Source organism: Narcine bancroftii, chromosome 1, assembly GCF_036971445.1.
Source record: "Narcine bancroftii isolate sNarBan1 chromosome 1, sNarBan1.hap1, whole genome shotgun sequence".
NCBI classification, from domain to species: Eukaryota; Metazoa; Chordata; class Chondrichthyes; order Torpediniformes; family Narcinidae; genus Narcine; species Narcine bancroftii.
Window position 1 is genome coordinate 264697627 of NC_091469.1, and position 24199 is coordinate 264721825.

Sequence of the window (24199 nt, forward strand, 5' to 3'; positions counted from 1 at the left end):
ATCTACTCCAGGTCACAATTCTTCTGTGCCAATTCCCCAAAGCACTCAATTCCACAGTCATTCATAAATCTATCAACCTTTATTTCAAGTACCTCTAAAGATCCAGTCTCCATCACCCTCCGGGATCGAGAATTCTAGAGGTTTACTACCCTCTGCGAGAAGTTTAAACAAATCTTCATTTTATGGGATCGTGAACAGACAGGCATGTGGCAAGCCACATTCGATAAATGTGATGGCTATTACAAAGTAGAGCTGACATTTCTAAAATGTAATTGCAATCTTAACTACAGCTGTACAAAAGAAATAAGATTGAATAGCAGACTCGTTGTCTATTTCTGAAATGTATATAGTATTTTTGTTATTGACTCCAGATGTAGAAACTGAAATCAAAGCAACAGTCCAAACTTGATGGGTAAGATTGGCATTGACTGTGGCATTCTTCAATCCATCTCTCAAACGTACTTATCATTCTTATTTGATCGCTCCATCATGACCTTGGATGATGCTGTGTATAGTGAATGAGTTTTTGTTCAATGACATTAGCCACTGAATTTCTCAGAATGTAAGTGCAATTTGTTGGTACAGATTGCTGAATCAATCCTCACTGTATGTCCAGCCTAGGATGATCTTCAAACCAAGAAAAAAAACTGTTGAGTAAAGTTAACTGTGCATATTGTACATGGGATGATTTAAATCAATAATTTAGCCTTCAAATTGCTCTTATAAACTGCTGTAGCTTCATTCTTGCAGTTTATGATGTCATCTGAACCCTTCAATTAGATTACTGTCTTGTAATCAGTCCCAGGTTTCCATTACTTTTTAGATCAAGCCTTTTAGTCACAGAATTTTTACAGTGAAATGATAACTCCATAAAATGTGGCAGCAAACTGCTTATCCATTTAATAGTGATGACTTGCATTGTTAGGTTAGGATTATTGGCCAAAGCAGCATTTTTAGATGCATGAGATTTGGCAGCTTTCCATTCAATCCGCCTTTATCATACTCAAGTTTCTAATATGAATCAATGATCTTTTTATAACACATCTTGATTTGTAGCTGCCTGAAAGTGTATTGGTTAGTCAATACAATGAGCTTAATTGAATATTGTTTGGTGCTGGTGTATATTATGTGAAGTGTATATTCTATCAAGTGTAATTTATTGGAAATGACATTCACTTTTTAAAAAAATACTCTATCTAAACATTCAATACTCTTTAAGAATAAAAACCTTTCAATTTTGTTAACTGGTTTTGCAAACTCTCACTGTTCTTAAATTTCCTTAATTCTGATAACTTTACATTTCTTCCATCACTTATGTCCAAATGACTAAATGAACTAATGAATTTGTACTATTCCAGTGAAGAATTTAAGAATAATTTGTCAATTTTTCAAGAAGTTCATTAATGATAAATGAGATTATGTTGAGAGTTAATATTTTTCAATGGCAAAAGTTCAAACTGCACATTTTTTATAATTTAGTAACTTGTTTAAATGTGTGTCAAGTATTTCTGCAAGCCTCTAATCACCAGAGACATTTCAGAACAATGGACCAGAGTGTTTAAGAGCATAAACACAAAGGCCGTCCGACTTCCATGACCTGAAACCTTGTTTCATGGACTTCTCCACTTCAAATAGAATTGATTACAGGGACAGAGTAAAGGACACTGACATGGCCACACTTCAAGCTACTGAGCAGGGCTGGATTTCCAATCTTAAACCCTTGATACTGGTAATATGCCTCAATTCATTTTGTACCACCTTATCTCTTACTTGATGACCAGAAGTGCAGTTCAGCATGAGTTCAGTGGCAAAGAATTCTTTATTTAAACTCCTGAATGCCTCTTGATTCCAGTACCTTTGAACCTTTTCTTTTACCATTTGATGACCATTCATGAACTATCGTGTCAACGTCTTATTTATTTTATGTACAGTTCTTTACACCATGCTATACTGAATCTGCCTTTGTACTGCTTGCTTATTTTGTCAAACATCCTGTTAGTTTTTATTTTGCTTCATTGCAATTACAATGTATGGTGTCATCTGAAATGTTGATGACTGGATACATTTCAATTTATTTATGCAAATAAGATACAGTAGGAGTTCTTGCCACAAGTCTTAAGGCACATGAACCCTTATGGTGTCCAATTTGACAGAGTTCTACTAATGACTATCTGATATTTCTGTCGAAAAGCACAAAAGATGCAGCTGATGGAGTCTTGACAAAGGCTTCAGACTTGTAACATCGACTGACCATTTCTACCCATGGATACTGTCTGACCTGCTGATTTCCTCCAGCAATCCTTCATCTGGCATTTCTAACCCTCCTCCCAGTCTTTTATGTAATCCAATGATTTATCTCAAATCACCTAAGTTGTGAGTTTAATATTAAATATATTCCACAATCCACTAGAGCCTCCATTTTCAGGTTGGCAATGGAGATACACTAAATGCAGAATCTGGTAATGGCTGTGGCGTAATCCTGCTCTTGAAATTAAATTCATCGAAGACATGGAATGATACTTTAGAAATGGTGTGCACCACTTAATCATTGTTGAATTCTTATTCTGCTTTTGTTTTCATTTGTTGTCCTTTTGAATGCAGGTATCACATATGTCTGCATTCAAAAAACTGGTACTTCCAATTCCCTCAACTAAGCAGTACAGCAAGTCATCAGGAGGGTGATTGTTATGCTAGCCTTCATTGAGAGGATTTAATTGCAGGAGTGATGACGTTTTGTTGTATTGTATAGGATCTTGATGAAACCACACCTGGACCTGTACAGCTTCTGATCCTTTACCGGAAAGATGTACTTATCAAGAAAAGGATGCAGTAAACAGTCAGTAAGCTGGGGGGGCATATAGTATAAAGGAAATATGAACTGTATTCTTTGGAGTTTAGAAAAGTAAGAGTAGTTCTCATCGAATTGTCTAAAGAACTTGACAGGATTGATATGGGGAGCATGTTTCTCATGAATGAAGAGGCAAGGACCAGAGATCACAGACGTGAAATTTTTTTTTTAAAGTCAGTTTGGGACTGAGATGAGCAGATATTTCTTCACCACATGAAATTTGGGAATTCTTATCCTTGAGGCTCTGTTAATTAGCCCATTCAAAACAGAGCTTCTGGATATTAATCAAGGGATATGATGTCAGTGGTGGAGATTGGTATGAGGTAGAAGATCAACCATGATTTTGATGAATGGTAGATGACATTCAAAGGGCCAGTGGCCTTCATGTTATGTTCTTATGATTGTCAGTTCCTCATTTAAAAACATCCTCCTTGGGGATCAGTTTCTTCATGGGTATTCAAAGTGTAATAGTGAATATTCCTCCAGTTTTCCAATCTAATATGCATCCTTTTTCTTTCAGCAAATGGTGTTCATGGCTGTATTGGTACTTGGAAGACCAAAAACGAGTGCACAGTTTATGTAGTATTCCATGGGAATGAACAAACGGCATAAAGGTAAAGACATGTTATGAGTCCTAATGTGCAAAGTTTATCCAATGATTTGAAAATGCCTGTATTACCAACAAACTGATTTTTTGGTCAATTCTGATTGCTGTTCATTGGAAGTAAATTTTAGAATGCCCTTCTTGATAATCATTCCAAGTCAAGACTTGATTTGATTCACGTCTTACGCTTAGAGTTGAATTGTTTGTGATAGCATCGCATTCATGTCCTGCATGTTGGATTTTGCTTTTGATTTCAATAGACCTCTAATGTTTCCACATAAATAGCACAATGTTTTCCTTATTTATTGGAATTCCATTTCTTTGCAAGGCAAAATGGAAGGTTTGTGCAGCAGAAAATTCTATTATTTTCTTTAAGAAAAAGCACAGCATCTTTGAAACTCTGTTTCCAAATATAATACATTTTCCTGAGTTTCATTGTCCAAGGTTCTCCAGATGCCATCTGCCCATATTTCCCATAACCCATAAATATTGTAGAGAATGTTCTTTCACTGAGCTAACTTCAGCTTAATCTGCTGATGACTGGAGAGTTCTGCTTCGAATGATAGAAAGCAATACTGCTTTATGCACCTCCTGGAGTGAGACTTCACAGCACCATCTGTTTCTGATGTTTGACCTCTGTAATTGCTGGCATTAAACTCTCATTTTGCAATTCTGCATTGGTAAATATTTTCTCGGAACAGCTGACTTGCTGCTATCCTTCTCATCTTCCTGGATCATTCCCCATATTTCATCGTTATTAAACAGAGTTAATTTCATGAAATTTCATGGCATGTCAGCAATCCCCTCCAGCACACCAGCAGTGCAATGGAGATACTTAATTGGCAATAGTGAATGCAACCTCTCAGCAGTCCAGAGCTACCGCAAGGCAAACCTACACTTACGTTAAAAAAAATGGCTGACACAGGGATTGCACAAATACAGAGAATGAAGTTCATTAGCTTATTGAATTTTTTTTCATCGATTTCCTTCCTTGCTTCTCACTAATTTTCTCACTTCTTCTCCTATAGAGCCACAGTGCCACTGGTATCTATTGTTTACATGACTAAGGACACTATTCAACTTAGAAGCAATGAAGGCATGCCTAACCCTACTTTCACCCAATATAGATACAGATGTTTCTCCCCCTAATCCATTGCTGAGACAAAGTGTAACTTCTCTAATCCTATTCATGCTGAGAATAGCTAACTCAGCAAAGTATGTTTGCAGGGAAAAGCCAAGGAATTCCTGGAATTGCACATTGTGAAAATACTGCCTAGTTTTTCAGTGAGATGAGGGAACCTCTCTACTTTCTTTAATGTATTTCAAATAAGTTGAGCAACGAATAAAAAAAAGGCATGGAAAATCTTTGACTATTCGGAATACATGACATATGATTAAATATTTCCTTTAGCCAGCAACTAGTTAGAAAAAGTTATTTGTGGCAGAATGCCTCAAAGGGAAAATTAGTGACGCAGGTGTCTTGTACTTAGAATTGAGTTGCTTGTGGTAGCATCATGTCAATGTCCCATATGTTGGGTTTAGTTTTTGATTTCAGTGGATTACCAAAGGACGTAGAAACAGTGTAACTTTTTTTTCTTATTAAATGGAATTCTCTTACTTTCAAGGCAAAGTGGAAGAATTAGGCAATACCACTCAATTCTTTGGTTTTGACTCTGCTTCTAAAGACAATACACCTTGCCTGAGTTTCAGTATCCAAAATTCCCCAGATGCCATCTGACCATAGTTCTGCACAAACTTAAATTTATGTAATTATTTTCTTGAAAGTTTTATTTTCCCCAACTGATTTCTATGTGGAAACAGTAATTGCAACAGTTTAAATCAGACACAGAATCAAAACACAGATGTCCAAGATGTGTACATCCTTGCTGTATTCTATGGGGAGGCCAAAAAGTATCAAAATTCCTTTGTTTCTCCAGAGCTTCTGGTCTCATCATTGAGGGGGAAAACATCTAGTTGCTCACTGTAGAGCTCGTCGAAAGAACCAAAGACTTGTTGATCCAAACCAAGGCTTTTATTAGCAAAAGACAGGAGCTCTTCACAGGTGGCCGACCAGTCCAGAATGATCCGACCTGGCTAGGGACACAACCCTTTAAGGCCCAGACAGTAGGTGTGGCTAAGCTCTCAGCCAATCGCTGTAAGCACAGTCATTACATACTCTAGAAACTGTAACTATATACATTGGTGATAGGTCTGTACTATCACACTCACCCCATTAAATTCAATCTACTGTAAATTATTGCTCCTGCATATTTTCTCTTTGTTGCATTTGTAACATTTCATACCCTTCACATAGTTATCAGAGCCTCCTACCTATAACACAGTACAAAAATTATTTTTCAAAAGGTTTCTTCCTGAAATAAAATTGGGGATTATGATAGACAATGTCAAGCTGAATGCAAAGATAATTTCAGATTTGCTGCATCACATAGGAAGTTGGAGAAATGTTACATTAATTTTTATTGAATTTAGCTGAGAGTACCTCTGAGCCAAGCTTTCAAATTGACTACACGTTGCACAACAAAGTGAGGAGTCCAGGGTTTGTTTTGGTCATCAATTTTACAACTAAAGTGGAGCTCATTGGCTTTCTTATAAGTGAAGTCATGCTGCGACTTCGAGCCTTAAGCGTATACTTGCCACAAATGTAACAAAATGTATTGCGGCGGCGGCAGTGTCACAGTAGACATTTCTACTGTATTGAACCTTCCTGAAGACAATAAATACTGTTGCCTGAAGATCATGTGCATCAGCATGCGTTCAATCTATATCAATGTCACGCACAGCAATTGTATATGTTAGCTGTTTTTATGACCTGTCTGCATCTGTCCTGACTAAACATGCCCAGGCCTTAGATAACATTTGCATAGCAAGTGCCCAGCTATGCTTGGACCTATCAAAACTGCTTGCTTTGTGGGCAAGATACAAGTAGACTTAAACTATGAAGTGAAACCACAAAAATATGATATATCTAAAAAATAGTACGTGATAGGAAAATTTTAAGGTGATTTTTTTAGGTCAGTCCAAAATTTATTGAATACACCTTAAAAGTGTTCAGGAAGCAAAATCATTTTTGTCCAGTGCTACATTTTACATTTCATTGTTCTCCCATCATTGTTTTCCACTATTATCACCTATTTTCAGCCAAGAATAGTGCATTCAGCCTTAGTCTCACTGTGTAATTGAGGAGCAAGTATGAATTGTCATGAAGGGATGAATGCACCTTAGGTCTTCATGCAAATCAGCTCTGCTCCCCACCCTCACCCTCCATTGATTCATTTTTAACTTCCTACTACTTCCACGAAAGCAGCCGATATATTCAGACACATCCAGCCCTGGTCACATTCTCTTTTTCCCCTTCTTTTTGCTCAGAAGATACTTTAACTTGAAAACATGCACCACCAAATTTAAGGGCAATTTCTTTCCTTCTGCAATCAGACTCCAGAACAGGCCTTTCATCATTAAAATGATGTGGACTTGCATTGTTTTAATGGAACATTTTCTCCATAAGACAACTGAATCCACTTGTTATTTTCCACTACCTATTTTCTTTAACCATGGCTGACTTTCCTGGATAGCATGCAACACAGAGTTTTTCACTAGTGAACCATAAAAAACTAGAGCATAGAAACAGGCTGTTTGGCCCTTCTAGTCTGAACTATTATTCTGCCTAGTCCCACTTACCTGTGCCAGTCATTAGTGCTCCATACCACTCCCATTGATGTACCTGTCCAATATTTTCTTCAATATCAAAATTGAGCCTGCATTTACTAATTCAGCTGGCAGCTCATCTCACACTCCTACCACTAAGAACATAAGAAATAGGACCAAGAGTAGGCCACTGCCCATCAAGCTGGCTCCACTATTCAATAAGATCATGGCTGATCTGATGATAGACTCATCTCCACCAACTGCCTTTCCCCCATATCCCTTTATTCCCCAACTATACAAAAATCTATCCAATCTTAAATGTGTAACTAAGTTAACCTCCACTGCTTCCATGGGCAGAGGATTCCTTGGATTCTCCATTGTCTGGGAAAAGAAGTTCCTCCTCATCTCTGTCCTAAATCTACAAGCCTGAATCTTGAGCTATACCCCCAAGTTCTCATCTTACCTACCAGTTGAAAAAATGTACCTACCTCTATCTTATCTATTCCTTTCATAATTTTATGTTTCTATAACATCCCCTCTCATTCTTCTGAATTCCAGTGAATACCGCCCCAGATGATTAAATCTCTCCTCATATGCTAGCCTCCTCATCTCTGGAATCAAGAGGTAAAACATGGAAGTATGCACACACTGTGGTTGAAGTAAAAACAAATTGCTGTAGAAACTCAGCATGTCAAACAGTGTCATTTATATAGCAAAGATAAAGATATATAACTAATATTTTAGGCTTGAGCCCTTCATGAAGATATGGTTATGTATCTTCATCTCTAGAACCAATCTAGTAAACCTCCTCTGCACTCTCCCTCAAAGGCCAGTATATCCTTCCTCATGTAGAGAGACCAGAACTCCATGCAATACTCCAAATGTGGCAACACCAGTACCCTGTGCATTTGCTGCGTAACTTCCCTGCTCCTAAACTCAGTCACTCTAGTAATGAAGGCCAACATTCAATTTCCCTTCCTGATAGCCTGCTGCACCTGAAAACTAACTTTTTACGATTCATCCACCAGCACTTAAGCAAAGCAGCATGCTACAATTCTTAAGTAATAATCTGATCTTCCATTTTATTTTCTTCCATAGGTAGATCACATTTACCAACATTATACTGTATTCACCAGACCCGTGCCCACTCACTTAACCTATCTATATTTCTCTTCAGACTCTCCGTATCCTCTGCACAATTTTCCTTTCCACTCAATTTTGTGTCATCAGCAGACCTAAATGCACTACATGCAGTCCCCTCTTCCAGATCATTAATGTATATTGTGAACAGTTGCAGGCCCAGTACCGACCCTGTGGTACACCGCTCACCTCTGATTGCCAAAAGCCTGGAAAAAGCCTGCTTGCATTTACTCTATACCTTCACAATTTTGTATACCTCTATCGACTTCATTATTCCATGCTCCCAGGAATAAAGTTCTAACCTATTTAACCTTTTCCTGTAACTCAGTTCTTCAAGTCCCAGCAATATCCTTGTCAACCTCCTCTGCATTCTTTCAAACTTATTGATCTCTTTCCTGTATTTAGGAGACCAAAACTGCACACAATATTCCAAATTTAGCCTCACCTATCTCTTATACAACTTTGCCATAATATCATAACTTCTATAATCAATACTTTGATTTATGAAAACCAATATTCCAAAAGATCTCTTTACCTGTCTACCTGTGATACCACTTTCACGGAATTATATATTGTATTTCCAGATCCCTCTGTTCTACCGCACTCCACAGCAGGGTTGGCACCAGAATGAATGTTAGAGGGGGGCATAAGTGTATTAGAGGGGGGCAAAGTGCAATGCTTGTAAACTCACTCAACAGGGAGGGTGCTTGCTGTTGGATGCTGTGATCCACCTGCCAACGAATGATAACATCATCCACCCCTCCTACCTTAGTTTGTCCTTCCAAACTGCAATACTTCACATTTGACTGCATTAAATTTGATCTGCCATTTTTCAGCCCATTTTCCAGCTGATCCAGATCCCTCTGCAAGCTTTGAAAGCCTACACCTTCAATCTGTGTGTCATCTGCAAACTTGATCTAATTTACCATATTATCATCCAGATCATTGATGTTGTTGAAAAAAAAGTAATGGACCCAGTACTGATCATTGAAGCACACCACAGGCCTCCAGTCAGAGACAATAATTCACTACCACTGTCTGACTTCTCTCGTAAAACCAATGTTTAATCCAATTTACAGTACTGCCTCACCATAAACACCAAGCGACTGAATCTTCCTGACTAATTTCCCATGTGGGACCTTATTGAAGGCCTTACTTAAGTCTATGGCCTTTCCTTCGTCAACTTTTCTGATAACATCCTTGAAACTATAAGATTAGTTAAACACAACCTACCACGCACAAAGCTATGTTGACTATCCCTATCAATCCATCTATCTGTACACATATGATAGTAAACAATTTTATTCAGGAGACACACGAAACTACATTACTGGAATCTGGAGCAAAAAAAAAATCTGCTGCATGAATAAAGGGTTTCAGCTTGAAATGTCAACCACCTCCCATGGATGGTGCATTTCCCCAGCAGACTTGCATGTAGTTTAGGATTCCAGCATCTGCAGTCACTTGTGTGCCTCTAGAGCTGGAGGAACTGAGCAGGTCGACCAGCATCAGTGAGAGAAAAGCCTTCTCCCAATTATGTGCTCGACATGCTGAGTTCCTCCAGCAGATTCTTTTGCTAACAATTCGATTCAATTCATCATGATTCCCAATAACAAGTGATCTCTTGGAGAAAGTCCAAGGTTTTCTGTATTTGTTTTATATACCCTATTACTCAACTGTTGTAAAATCCCTCTGTAATACGACTAAAATATATTTATTGATTTATCTCCCAACTTAATCGCTTTTCTAATTATTAAGTAATTGCACATAAGAAGTTCTCTCTTGTTCTTTAACCAAAATCTTACATGTTCCTGAACTATAATATAGAGGTACGAAATAGTATTTCATTTGGTAAGGAAAAGAAACAGATTTCAGTAAGAAATCCATTACATAAGCGTTAAGAACACATTTTTCCAGAGGTTTTATAAGTATAAAAAAATTGAATAGCAATAATATATGTAGTCACACGGGAGGCTCTTTGATTGAAGACCTTGACCTATTGGTCTCATCTTTCAATCAAATAGCTTATCCTCCATTCCAGCCCACTGATCTTGTTTGCACTTTTAATTAAAGTATTTTCTTTTCTTATTTCTGATTGTGCCAGACTCTTTTGAAAAGAGATCTCTCTTTCAAAGCAGAAGCAGTCATGTTCTTTGGTATTTTCTTCTGTTTTCATTATGTATTCCATCTATTCAGTATTGTTTACATTTTGAAAGAAGAATTTATGACACAATGACACTGGAATAGAATTGACTTACACTTTTATAATTATCGGTTTTGATGGTATGATGATCTCTTTTGGAGCAGGTAATCTGGTACATTTTAAACTACCATATATTTTGGCATATAAGTCAACTGGCCTATAAGTAGACCTCTCCCTTTTTCAGCCTCATTTTAAGAGTGTTATAGTATATCCAGCGTAAAAGTGGACCTCAATTTTCTGGCTGCTTGAGGTGCCCCATTGACCAGCGTAACAAGTCAGCCCCCAAAGCTTGCGATGCCTGAGATGGGCTGCTGACTGGCGTATACATCGACCCTAATAGATTGCGCAGATTGATCTGCTGGGTGTTGGCTGGAGGTGGTTGCTATCGTGGAGGATCCATTGACACAATGCAGTACACGGTGGAAATATGCAGCGAACTTTAAGTTGAAAGTGATAGAAATGGTCAAGAAAACCAAAAACTGCGCTGCTGCAATAAAATTTGAGAAGTTGGTAAGAGATTGGAGGAAGAAAAAGACTTAAAGAAGCATACCAAAAAGTGAATGTTCTTTGAGGAAAGGAATCACTCGTTGGCCAGAGTTGGAAAATCACATTGCAGAATGGGTGGGTAAACTGAGGCAAGATTGGTACATTGTCACCCGAAATAAATTAAGAACATTTCGGCTGCAGTGGGTCAAATCTCACCCAGACATCAGTGATGATTTTGAGGCTACAGTAGGCTGGTGCAATCGTTTCATAAACAGGAAAAATATGGTATTTACGCCAAAAAACAAAAATTGTACCGAAACTACCAAAAGATCTTGATCATAATGTTGTAAGTTTTCATCAGTTTATTATACGTAACTGGCAGAAACATCAGTTTGCATTCGCAAATAGTGGAAACATGGACGAAACCCCATGAATTTCGACGATAGGCAAAAGAACAGTGGAATGGAAAGGTGTTAAAACTGTGCAAACCACACAAGGACCAGGGTTTACCGTAGTGTGATCGTGCATGGCCAAAAGGATTTTTATCTGGTTATGCACCAGTATTTTGGGATAAACTTAATAAATTGGAATGTCTTTCTCTGCTAATTACTGCTTACATACCATATATTTCAGCATATAAGTTGTGTTGTGAAACCCAAACAAAATCTTGGAAAACTGGGGGTCGACAAACTCAGCTCAAAATCCGATCCGTGCTGATCCAGCGTATAAGTCAACCCTTGAAAAACCAAAAATAAATCCAACTATGACAGATTTTCATTGAAAATTTTATTGAAAATAACACAATTAGCACCCTTCAAAATCACTCTCGCTATCATCGACTGAGGCAAAGAAGGTGCCAAGCATCCATACTCTCACTGTTTAGACAGTCATCATATGGGTCCCAGTCTGTATCTGATGAGGTGGTTTCAACTTCCTTGTCAGTGTCCCACAATAAATCATCTTCCATGCCATCAATTGCACGAGAGCTACCACACTTTCCAAATGATTTTATCAGTCTGTACTTTAACTTTGTCCCATGCCTTGAGCATGAAGTTACACAGCACATCAAGTGATGCAGCACGCATTTTCCCACCTTTTGTAAATGATTTTTCTTCACTCGACATCCCATGTATTCCATTCCTCATGCACATGGTCTTTGAATGGCTTGTTCAAGCAGACATTGAGAGGTTGCAATATAGACGCAAATCACCTGGGATAACCGCGATGCAAGTTTTATGTTGTGCTAATCTAATTTTAGTGTTCTTAATAAAGTGACTACAAAACATATCCTTGACCAGCAAACTCCATTCTTGCATAAACTGCTTGGGCACCTGTTCCACATAGTTTACCATAGTTTTATAACATTTTCATCCATCTATCCTTTCTCATGAAAATGTTCAAAAATAGCTGCAGTGAATTTCATTTTCGGTTTAATTTTGCGTTTGAAGATTACCATGGTCCTTAACATTTGTTTTTTTGACCATGCACGATCACACTACGGTAAACCCTGGTCCTTGTGTGGTTTGCACAGTTTTAACACCTTTCCATTCCACTGTTCTTTTGCCTATCATCGAAATTCATGGGGTTTCGTCCATGTTTCCACTATTTGCGAATGCAAACTGATGTTTCTGCCAGTTATGTATAATAAACTGATGAAAACTTACAACATTATGATCAAGATCTTTTGGTAGTTTCGGTACAATTTTTGTTTTTTGGCGTAAATACCATATTTTTCCTGTTTATGAAACGATTGCACCAGCCTACTGTAGCCTCAAAATCATCACTGATGTCTGGGTGAGATTTGACCCACTGCAGCCGAAATGTTCTTAATTTATTTCAGGTGACTATGTACCAATCTTGCCTCAGTTTACCCATCCTTTCTGCAATGTGATTTTCCAACTCTGGCCATCGAGTGATTCCTTTCCTCAAAGAACATTAACTTTTTGGTATGTTTCTTTAAGTCTTTTTCTTCTAGTTTAGATGAGGGTGGGAGAAGGGGCCAAGAATTATCAGAAAAATTCCTTACCCTCGACTTCTAAAATGAGTCAATAATGCCTATTGTATAAGATGCTCTCTTCCCCAGCAGAAATAGAACCAGAATTGTTCAGGGTCCTCGAAAGAAGTTCTTTGCAAATTTAACATCACTTTGCTTTCATTCTGTTGTAATCCCACTGTGCCCTACATTGGGTCAAATGCTTTACTTGCATTTTTTCAGAGCCGTAATAACCCGTACTCTACTTTCCACAGATTTGTGTACATTCCCAGATCCCTTGACCCATTTTCCAAGCAGCAAAGAGACTTCTCATTCTGAGTACAACTTATTTTTTACTGAATCCTCATTTGGTTGGTTTATACCATTGATGCAAATTGGGGGTAATGGCATCATCAGGTTCAGTAGAAAATCACCTTACCTTTCGCGGTTCCAGTAGTTGCACTTAACCCTTAAATGCTGCTTTCTCCTTCATATACTGTCCATGGTGATCTTATGAAAGCGGCCTCTATCCTCAGGGACCCCCACCATCCAGGCCATGCCCTCTTTACTCTGCTACCCTCGGGAAAACGATACAGGATCCTGAAGACAAGCACCCAACAGAACAAGGGTGGCTTCTTCCCCTGTGCCATCAGATTTTTGAATGAACAATGAACTGCAGACACTACCTCACTTTGTCTTTTTATTTTACTTGCACTATTTTATTTATTTTGAAATGTGGTTTTGTAGAACTGTTTGCATTGTGATACTGCCGCAAAACATCACATTTTGTGACATTTTCCTGACAATAAATTATGATTCAGATGAATCATGCTATCTACTGATTCCACATACATTTGTGAGTTTATCAAAATAAAACATGCAAATGCATTATATCTTTTGCCTTATTGCATTGTCTATTTTTTTTTGTTACTTCTACAAAGAATTTAATAAAGTTGTCCAACCATAACCTTCCCTTTAGAGAGCTCTCCTGACTGCTATTTATTATACTTTTGCTTTCTTGATATTTTCCCATTACATCCTTGAGTAAAAATTCCATTATCTTTTGTACTATTGTGTAAACTAAGTGGTTTATAGCTTCCTGGACTTGTTACAGAGTGAATCATATATGCTCTAGTAGGCAACAGTGTTTCCATTTCAGCCTTTTCCATCACAGATGAATAAGTTTCTAAACATACCCAGATTTTTAACAATTTTAAATCTCTATCTTTATTCAATATTGGAAATGTTCCATCATATCTCAGGTATAAAACTTAACCCTAAATTGTTTCAAATAACTTACTGCTGAATATTTGAGATTCAGTTGGATTCCTCCATTGTTTCAGAATTCAGAATATTTGTGTGTAGCACTTATACTCCCAGTCCGGATCTGGCTGAGAATGGTGCTGGAGGGTGCTGACGTCACCCGGTTGTCACGTGGTCCCCCAGCGCGGGCTTCTGAGCCCCGTGCTGGGAGGAAGGGAAAACCCCCTATGGTTCCATTTTGGCCGGCTGCCCCACCGTGTGGCTTAGAAGCGGTTCGCCTGCCTAGTGGTGAGCCGCCACACAGCACCCACCCCCCGCCCCAGAACTGGCACCAATGTCCTTTTACGCTGGGCGGCCTCGCTTCTTGGGCTAGGCTACGACCATGGGCTCGGAGGGATCGAGGTGTGCTGGCTTCAGCCTGTCCACGGTAAACTGCTCCCACCTGCCGCCAATGTCCAGCAAGAATGTAGAGCCAGAACGCTGTACAACCCTGTTTGGCCTCTCGTACGGTCACTGCAGAGGTGCCGCGGTCGGGCCCCGCCGAACGAAAACTTACTCCGCGGAAAGCAGTTCACCGGGAACATGAGATGGGCGGGTGCCATGCCTGGGCGGTGGTGGGGGTTCAAACGAGTCCAAGCATGCCCTGAGGTGAGGAAGTAGTTCGTGTGGCAACCACTGGGGATTGTGAGGTGTGTTGATGAACTCACCGGGTAGTGCCAGCGGTGCAACGTAGACCAGCTCAGCTGATGACACCTGCAGATCTTCCTTGGGAGTGGAGTGGATACCCAGGAGCACCCGAGGCAATTCGTCCACCCAGTCAGGACCGGTGAGGCAGGCCATGAGTGCCAACTTAAGGTGGCGGTACAGACGTTCTACCAGTCCATTGGCCTGTGGGTAGTAGGCCATGGTGCGGTGTAGCTAGATCCCCAACCTGTTGGCGAGCTGTGCTCCGATCGCTGGTGAGGTGACCCAGGATGCTGAACCGGGCGACCCAACCATGCAACAGTGCTCGGGAGCAGGAGTCAGTGGAGGCGTCTGGCATCGGGATCACCTCAGGCCAGCGAGTGGTGCGGTCCACCATCATAAACAGGTAATGGTTGCCCCAGGAAACGGGTAAGGCCCCGACAATGTCCATGTGAATGTGGCTGAACCATTCCCGGACATGCTCAAACTCCTGTATAGGCACCCTGGTTTGCCTGTGCACCTTGGCAATGGGTGCATGTTCTGGCCCAGCCCACGATCTGCTTCCGCAACCCATGCCATATGAACCGTTCTGCCACCATCCGGACGGTGGACCTGATGGATGGATGTGAAAGGTCATGGATGTGTCTGAAGACGTGCCTGCGCCACTGCTGGGGAACCACTGGTTGCTAGGTGCCCATGGAGATATCGCACAGGATGCTGCCTTCGCCGCTCAGAGTCGGGAGGTCTCGGAACTGCAGGCCCATAATGGTGGTCTTGAAGGCCTTCGTCTCCTCATCAGACTTCTGGTCCAGGGTGAGCTGGTCAAAGTCGAGGCTGGGCATCAGCACGTAGATGGCTGGTCACGAGAGTCCATCGGCAATCACATTGTCCTTCCCCACCTTGTGCCGAATGTTGGTGGTAAATTCCGACACAAAGGAGAGGTGACGCTGCTGGCAGGCCAACCAGGGATCCTTTGCCATTACGAACGCCTGGGTGGTGGTCGGTGAAGATGTTAAAAGTCCTCCCCTCCAAAAAATAGTGGAAATTCCACACCGCCAAGTACATGCCCAGTAACTCGCAGTCGAAGGCACTATACTTACGTTCCGGTGGGCGGAGCAGGCAGCTGAAGAATGCCAGCAGCTTCCAATCTCCTTCACCTGCTGCTCCAGAATGGCACCGACGGCTGTGGCAGAGCCATTGACAGAGAGTGTCATATGCAGGTGGGTGAGCAGGGTGTCCATCGCGAGGGCATCCTTGGTGGCCTCAAATGCGGTGCAGGCTTCTGGGGTCCAAGTGAGCGTTTTGTGCTTGGCAGCGATGAGGACGAATAGTGGCTGCAAGATGTGTGCAGCTCCTGGGATGAAGTGGTTTTAAAAGTTGACCATACCCGCGAACTCCTGCAGCCCCTTGAGGCTGTCTGAGCGTGGGAACTCCCTGATGGTGGCAACCTTCGCAGCGGCGGGCGTGGCTCCTTCATTTGTGATGTTAATGCCCAGGAACTGCATGGACTCTTTCCTGAACTGGCACTTGGCTGGGTTGATGGTAAGGCCGAAATCGGCCAGCCAGGAGAAAAGGGCGTGTAGGTGGGCCTTGTGTTGGCGCCTGGTCCTTGCTAGTGATGAGGATGTCGTCCAAATAAATAAAGACGAAATCCAAGTCCCTGCCCACAGAGTCCATGAGGCGCTGGAAGGTCTGAGTGGCATTCTTGAGCCCGAACGGCATGCACAGGAATTTGAAAAAGCCAAAGAGGGTAATGATGACCGTCTTGGGTATGTCCTTAGGGTGCACTGGGATCTGGTGATAACCGCGCACCAGATCAACCTTGGAGAAAACCCTCACTCCGTGCAGGTTGGCCGTAAAGTCTTGGATGTGAGGGATGGGGTAACGGTCAGGAACGGTTGCCTCATTGAACCATCGATAGTCTCCGCAGGGACGCCAGCCGCCAGAGGCTTTCGGGACCAGGAGGAGTGGCGAGGCCCATGGGCTGTCTGACTGCCAGCTCCAACAGTTGCGAAAACTCCTCCTTCGCTATCTGGAGCTTGTCAGGTGGGAGCCGGCGTGCCTTGGCGTGAACCGATGGGCCCTGGTTGGGGATGTGGTGGATACCCCGTGGCACAGTGAGGCATCTGAGAACTGTGGCTTGAGAAGTGTCGGGAACTCGTCCAGGATTCGCTGGAACTCATCTCTTGGCATGCTGATCGTGGCCATCTGCGGTTGCTCCGAGCGGGAGGCGTCTTGGTGAATGGCCTGGAAAGATCGGGCAACCACCAGGCGCCTACTTTGAATGTCCACCAGAAGTCCATGTGCGAGGAGAAAGTCTGCACCCAGGATGGCGGTCGGGAGGGACGAAACAGTGAACCTCAACGCGAAAATTTGTTGGCTGATCTGGAAGTAGACTGTCTTGTCTCCGTACATCTGGATTTCTGTTGCGTTGGCCACACGGAGGGGAGGTCCACGAGGTCAGTTCCTGGACTTGATGGCCGTGGCTGGGATGACACTGACCTGGGCTCCAGTGTCAATGAAGAACCGCCAGTTGCTGACTGAGACCCGCAGGTAGAGGAGGCTGTGTCCTTGGCCAGCCGCCGCAGCCATTAGCAGCAACCAGCGTGGTCATTTCCCTGGAACGAGCAGGGCTGACGACACTTCCAAGCCTTGGCTCCCCAGCGCTGGTGGTAGAAGTAAAGGCCTGGAGCGGATGTTGTGGTCTTGGTTATTCTTTTGTGGGCCCCTGCAGGGGCAGAATGTTCTACCGCAGCGCTAGGGGCAGGCTTAGCATGGTTGTGCCCATGCCTCGTGACCTGCTGGACTGCTGAACCCTCCGGGAATCATGCGAGCCATAGCTCTTGAGCCTTCTGAGCGACCTTCCTTGGGTCAGTGAAGCTCTCCTGGACCAGAAGCGGCCGGATGTCCCCGGACATATGGTCGAGGAAAATGCCCTTGAAGAGTGGGCAGTTGGTGTGATCACCCATGAGCGCGAGCATCTTGTCCATCAGCTCCATCGGGGACCTGACCCCAGGGCATCGAGGTGCAGCATCCGAGAGGCACGCTGGTGCCTGGATAGTCCAAGGGATCCGATAAGCACTCGCTTGATGGTCTCATATTTGTCTTCGGCGGGTGGGTGCTGAAGGAGGTGCAGCACGCGTCTGGCAGTGGCCTGGTCCATGGCAGTGACCACATGGTAGAATTTGGTCGTGACGGACGAAATCTGGTGGAGGTGAAACTGAGCCTCTGAGTGGCCGGCTCCTGAACGCAGAATACAGGCAATTTCACGGCTATAGCACTGATCCCAGGCTCGCTCATGATGGGTTCAAAGATGTTTGAACCAGTCGTGGTCACCAATTGTAGCGGTGGCTACACTGCTCCTGCAATAACACACGCAACCAGATGGGTTGAGCTCAGTGAGCAGACTAGTTTATTGCAGGCTGCTGGGCTGCACTTCTACTCCCAGCCCAGACCTGGCTGAAAATGGCGCTGGAGGGTACTGATGACACCTGGGTGTCACGTGGTCCCCCAGCGCGGGCTTCTGAGCCCCGTGCTGGGAGGAAGGGAAAACCCCCAACAGCGCCATTTTGGCCGGCTGCCCCGCCGCATGGCTTACAAGCAGGGTCGGTTCACCTGCCTAGTGGTGAGCCACCACATGTGCATCATTTGGCCACTTCATAAAACTGAAATTCTATTTATCCATTTTATTTTAAATTAACATAATTAAAACTATCAAATAATTAACAATTTAATTGCAATTAGTCTTTCAATTAAAAATGTTAATCTCTGTAAATTTTGGTTATAATTACATATTTAATTGATATATTTGCATTCAAATTTATTTTATGATTACTCCGAAAAAAATTGAATCATCTATTTCATGTGATCATCAAAAACCTTTATGTTATAATATCCAAAGCAGTAAAATTGGAAGGTGAATTTGTAAAATTTATATAAATACTAAGATAAACTTCAGTAAAGCAGATGACCTGCAACTGCAAGATAGGCTGGGCCAGAATATCAACTCACATGGGGTCCATGGTGTATCAATAAAATGGATACAAAATTGGTTTGATTACAGAAGAGAGAGGGTATTGATGAAGGGATGTTTCTCTGGTTTCACTGACTGGTCAATGGCCACTGCTATTCCGCAAGTGTGTGTGTGTGTGTGTGAAATCAGCATGAAAATGTAGGTGTCCTGATTGGAAGGTTTGCAGATGACATGAAAATTGATAGCGCTGCAGACAGTGAGACAGGTTCAAAGAATACAGGGAATTGTAGATGGAATTTAATCCAGACAAGTGTGCAGTGTTGCATTTTAGGAGGTTAAATGCAAGAGGAAATTATACGGTAAAATGGTAAGCATTGATATGCAGATAGGTCTTGGGGTGCACGTCCATAACTCCCTGAAAGTGCCAACACAAGTGGATATTGTGGTAAAGAATGCATGTGGCTTGCTGGCCTTCGAAGATCAAGGCATTGAGTGTAAAAAGTGGCAAGTCATGTTGAAACTATACAAAAAAAAATTAGTTAAGCCCCATTTGGAGTAGTGTGTTCAGTTCTGCTTGCTAAAGTACAGGAAGGATGTAGAGGGTTTGGTGAAGGTGGAGGATGAAGAAGAGGTTCATCAGGCTGTTGCTTGGCTTGGAGGGTACAAACTGTAAGGTGGGTTGGACCAACTTGGATTGTTTTCTCTGGAGCATAATAGGCTAAGGGGCTATCTGACAGAATTATATACAGTAAAACCTCTGGTATCTGGCACCTATGTGGATTGATAGATGCAGTATGTGAATTTTCTGGTTGCTTGAGATTGCATGTTTAGCAAACTAAATGCAAAATGCATCAATTTAAAACTTTTTGTACTTATTGATTTTCTGCAATTTTTACTTGGTTGCTTGAATTCCAGATAACAGGGGTTTTACTGTACCATGCTATGAGAGGTATAGGTAGGGTAAATAGACAGATTCTTTCTGCCAGACTGGAACTGTCAAATACTAAAGGGCATAGATTTAAGGTGAGAGGTGGAATATTTAAAGGAAATGTGAGAGGCAGGTTTGTACACAGAGAATGGTAGGAACCAGATATGTATTGTCGGGGAAAGAGTAGAAACAGATAGTACCATTTAACAGTCATTAGCCCCTTACACACTTGTGTCTCACTAAATTGGCCATTCAGGGTCCTGGGATAGGACTGAGGGTTTGGCTTTTCACACTTGACCACTCCTAACTGGGACATTGAACACTTTCACACTTCCAAGAAGCCATTCCTGGAGATAAGACTCTTCTACCAGTGATGTCATGGCATATCAAATGATTTTGGACCTGCCCTAAATCCTGATCAATGTATTATGAAATCTTATATTTGAACAAAATTAATCATGCCTAATTATAACATAATTAAGCTTTATGTACAGTATAGTATGAGCCCTTTAGCCCCTGCTGTTGCACTGATCTATATAAACCTTTATAAGGAACTGTGGGAACATGCTAGCAATAAATAGCTATAGCGCTATAGCGCTCAATTTATAAAGACTGTGGGAAAGTTGGTAGCACTATCACATAAAATTTATAAATACAGTGGGAAAAAGCGATAGCGGACCTGCCCTCCCAGAATGCCATGCAGCAGAGAAAGGGCTGTATGACCGGTTGCATACACAGAGCATTCATGGAGGGGTTTCTCTGCCGCATGGCATTCTGGAAATTCAGGTACACCATTGCTTTTTCCCACAGTCTTTATAAATTATGCTATAGCACTACCAACTTTCCCATACTGTTTAAAAATTGTCCACTATTTCTATTTATTTCCTCTCCCCCTCTCCCTCCCTCCCTCACTCCCTCTCCTACCACCACCCCCCCCCCCCCCCCACCACAACTGGGACTTTCCTACAGCAAAGTTTCTATCTTCATTTTAATCTCTTCTTCCTTCACTCACACAAAAACATGGGTAATTTCAATCCCACAATGCACTTACCTGTTTCACACTTGCCTGATTGCAATCCCTGGGATTGTACTAGGGGCTGAAATCAAGGTCATCAACTCCCGGTGTGAGATGACATCATCTGATGCCAGAATTTAACTGATTTTGCTTTCACACTTGACACTTTAAAGGCCAATTGGCCATTAATTCCTGGGATCACTTGCAAGAGCGAAAGAGACTATTAAGACACAATAACAGACGAGGAATAGAAAAATACAGACCATGTGCAGGTAGATAAAATTATTTCGATTGGCATTATGTTTATGTATCTGTTCCTGTGCTGTACTGTTCCATGTGCTATACATGTTCAGAAGAAATGATAATTTTTGGTATGTTTCACAATCAGTTCCAAAAGCTGTGACAGTAGGGCACTGCCAATCATTTACATTGTAATTGCAAGGTTTCTGTTGTACATTGTCGAACTACATCAGGGGTCAGTAAACTTTTTAAACCAACGACCTCTTCATGGAATCCTTGATCTCTCACCGACCCCCAAACATGTAAAGTAAATAAATATATATTATCAATATAAATTTCTTTATTTAAAGGTAATAATTTCTTCACCCTTTTCCTTCATTACTGATTCTCGATAAGATTCATTTCATCTTTGCGTTTGGTTATTCCTTCTTAGTTTCTATTTTTGTTCCTATACTGGATGCAATTATGTGAATAATTATAACATTAATTGAATTAATAAATAAGAAGAAAAACTTCATAATTAATTTAGGTGATATCAAACACATTAAAAATAAATTAACTTGCCTTTTTGTTGAATTGTTTGGCATTATTAATGGGAAGGATGTGTTTGATAAATAATAGCAAGGACGTTGATATTTGGTTGGAGATTGGTGAGTTTTAGCCAAAAGTCACCACACTCTTCCAGGTTCATTCTGTTCTTCTGCTTTGTTAGAATTGCATTTGCATGGCTAAAACTAGCTTCAACCATGTATGAAGTTGGGAATGCAAGTAAAAATGGCTCAACTGCTGTACTAATCTTGGGATATTTAGTATTAGTATTGACATTGCTCTAATAGTCACTGAGGCTTTTACTTTTAAACAATGACTTAGCTTCGAGATCCACACACCTCTCAACGAGTTCATCTTGTAAATGAAATTCAATATCTGCATTTTCTCTTTCCAAATCAAATGGTGTAACAATCCAGTCAGGTATATGTATTTTCTCCAGGTCCTCGAAACGTATTTTAAAGTCTTCCTTTAAGTTTTTTAAGTGATTCATGTATATCATTAGGTCACAGTCTGAAATGTTTTCATCTTCTCCTTTTTCCAGTACTATAAGTTTGAAAAATACCTATAATATTTACATGCCAAAGAAGATTTAGGCCTATTTTAGCTTGGAAGCCTATTAGAATTGTTTGGGCTTGAATAATTGAAGCATCTTTACCTTGCAGATGTTTCTGTAGTTCATTAAATTTTGAATCTAGGTCTGGGAAAGAGAACAAATGGCTTTTACACTTTTTCAACTTGTCACATTGTGATGGGTCCACATCCGTAAGGAACTCTACAGTTGAGTCATACAAGTCTTTGCAAGGAATCACCTCTTGACAACCACCTTACATCACGTGCAAAAGCATTTGCTTAAACGTTTCATCATTTTTTTCACACAACCTTGCAAACAGTCGCAAATTCAGAGGATGCATTTGGATTTTATTGACTGACCTGGCAACACATTTTTAAGGCAGCATGCAGTTCGCCACTTAAATTTTTGGCTACAAGGTGGTGCCTGTGTAATACACAGTGAACAGTACGTATATCGGGAACCTTTCCCTTCATTAAGGTGGCAAATCCCCTGTAATGGCCAACCACTGCTGGTGCACCATCGGTAGCCGCTGCAGTAATATTCCCAAGGGAACATTGAGTTTCTTCAAATAATCCTCTAAAATTGTCTCACCTTTTGCATCACCTTTAAGGTAGCTGGCAAACAAAAACTCATCAACAATGCACTTTAGGATTTGACTATAATACCTCACAGAGGCCATGAGAATAGTTGAACTTCTGAAAGTTGACTCATTGAGCTGGATGGAAAACTTGCAATGTTGAAGCTCAGACGCCAAAGTTTTCTCCACATCACTGGCCATCTCGTCAATGTGTCGGCTTACTGTCCTTGCGCTTAAAGGCATACATTTTAGAGCAGGTTGAGAGTTTTTTCATAACAGTTTCAATCGCATCTTTAATAGCTGGTATTATGATCTCCTCACCAATGGTATGTGATTTTCCTTCTTTTGCTATATTAAAGGAGATACTGTATGATGCCTTCAGCCCTCCTTCATAATCACATTGGCAAAAGCTTTAAAAAAAAGTCTTGAAATTTGGTTGATTTATGATCTTTTCTTTTAGCACCTTAAAAAAATTAAGATCTTTGTTTTTCTTATCAGAGTGAACCTTTTCGAGGTGGTCTTTCATCTTCGCAGGCTTCGTGGCATCATTACTGAAAGTTTTTTTCACCTAACAGGCACAAAGGCAATGTTTTATTTGTAAATGAAGGTACGAATCCAAATTTCAAATACCCTTGCGAATATTGTCTGCACTTCTTAGTATCGGGGGCTGCCATTATGATTACTAGAACTTTGAAGAATTACACAGTAAATCCACAGTTATCAGCTCACTGACACCACTCTGATAGCCATGGGCAATTGTCTCTGTACTAGATGGCCTTGAAAACAGAGGATTGGAGAAATCATGCCAGCTGAGAGTGCGCAAAATTCAAATGAATTTGCACAGATAAATTTTTACACCGTTATTTGCAATCAATGCTTCATTGTTCAATAATAAAGACAATTTTCAATGTATTTTTTTTTTAATTCTAATACTGTTTGAATTATACAAAAATTTTATATGAAAAAACCTAAAAGAAATATGTATTTAAACAGGGGCTTTGTACACATCTCGTTTGGGCGTTAATAGCTTTGGCAGACCATCGAACTGACGACAAAAGAATTTAAAGTTAAAGTTTAATATTAAAGTTTGGTATTGTAAACAAATGATTAATAATAAATAGTCTAAAATGCCTTCTTAAATGTTTTAATGAAGTATGTTCAAAGTTAAATAGATGTTAGTGCTACTGTTGTTCATGTCATTTCATTGGAACTAAAAACAAATCAGATTAAATATATCTAATCTGAATGTCTTGTCGGCTACCCGTTCAGCCATGCGGTACCAAATATAGTGGAACAACCACTACCACAATCGACCCCCATATTTATTGACCCACTTTTGACCCTTGGATAGTCTGATCAACCCCCAGAGGTTGATATCGACCACTTTGCCAACCCCCTGATCTACATGTACAATCTTTTTTTATTTTTGATACCCAGCCTCTACAGCTATTTTCTTTTTTGCCTTTTAATTGCTAATTGA

At 41.0% G+C, this 24199-nt stretch overlaps 1 long non-coding RNA gene across 1 annotated transcript in view; it reads left to right on the forward strand.

Annotated features, from left to right (window-relative positions):
- LOC138751400 (uncharacterized) overlaps positions 1-23490 on the forward strand; it is a 100155-nt gene extending 76665 nt beyond the window's left edge. Inside the window, exons 2-3 of the long non-coding RNA XR_011349900.1 lie at positions 3369-3462; positions 23218-23490. This is a non-coding gene — a long non-coding RNA (uncharacterized lncRNA). The remainder of the gene's footprint in view (positions 1-3368; positions 3463-23217) is intronic.
- The last annotated feature ends 709 nt before the right edge of the window (positions 23491-24199 follow it).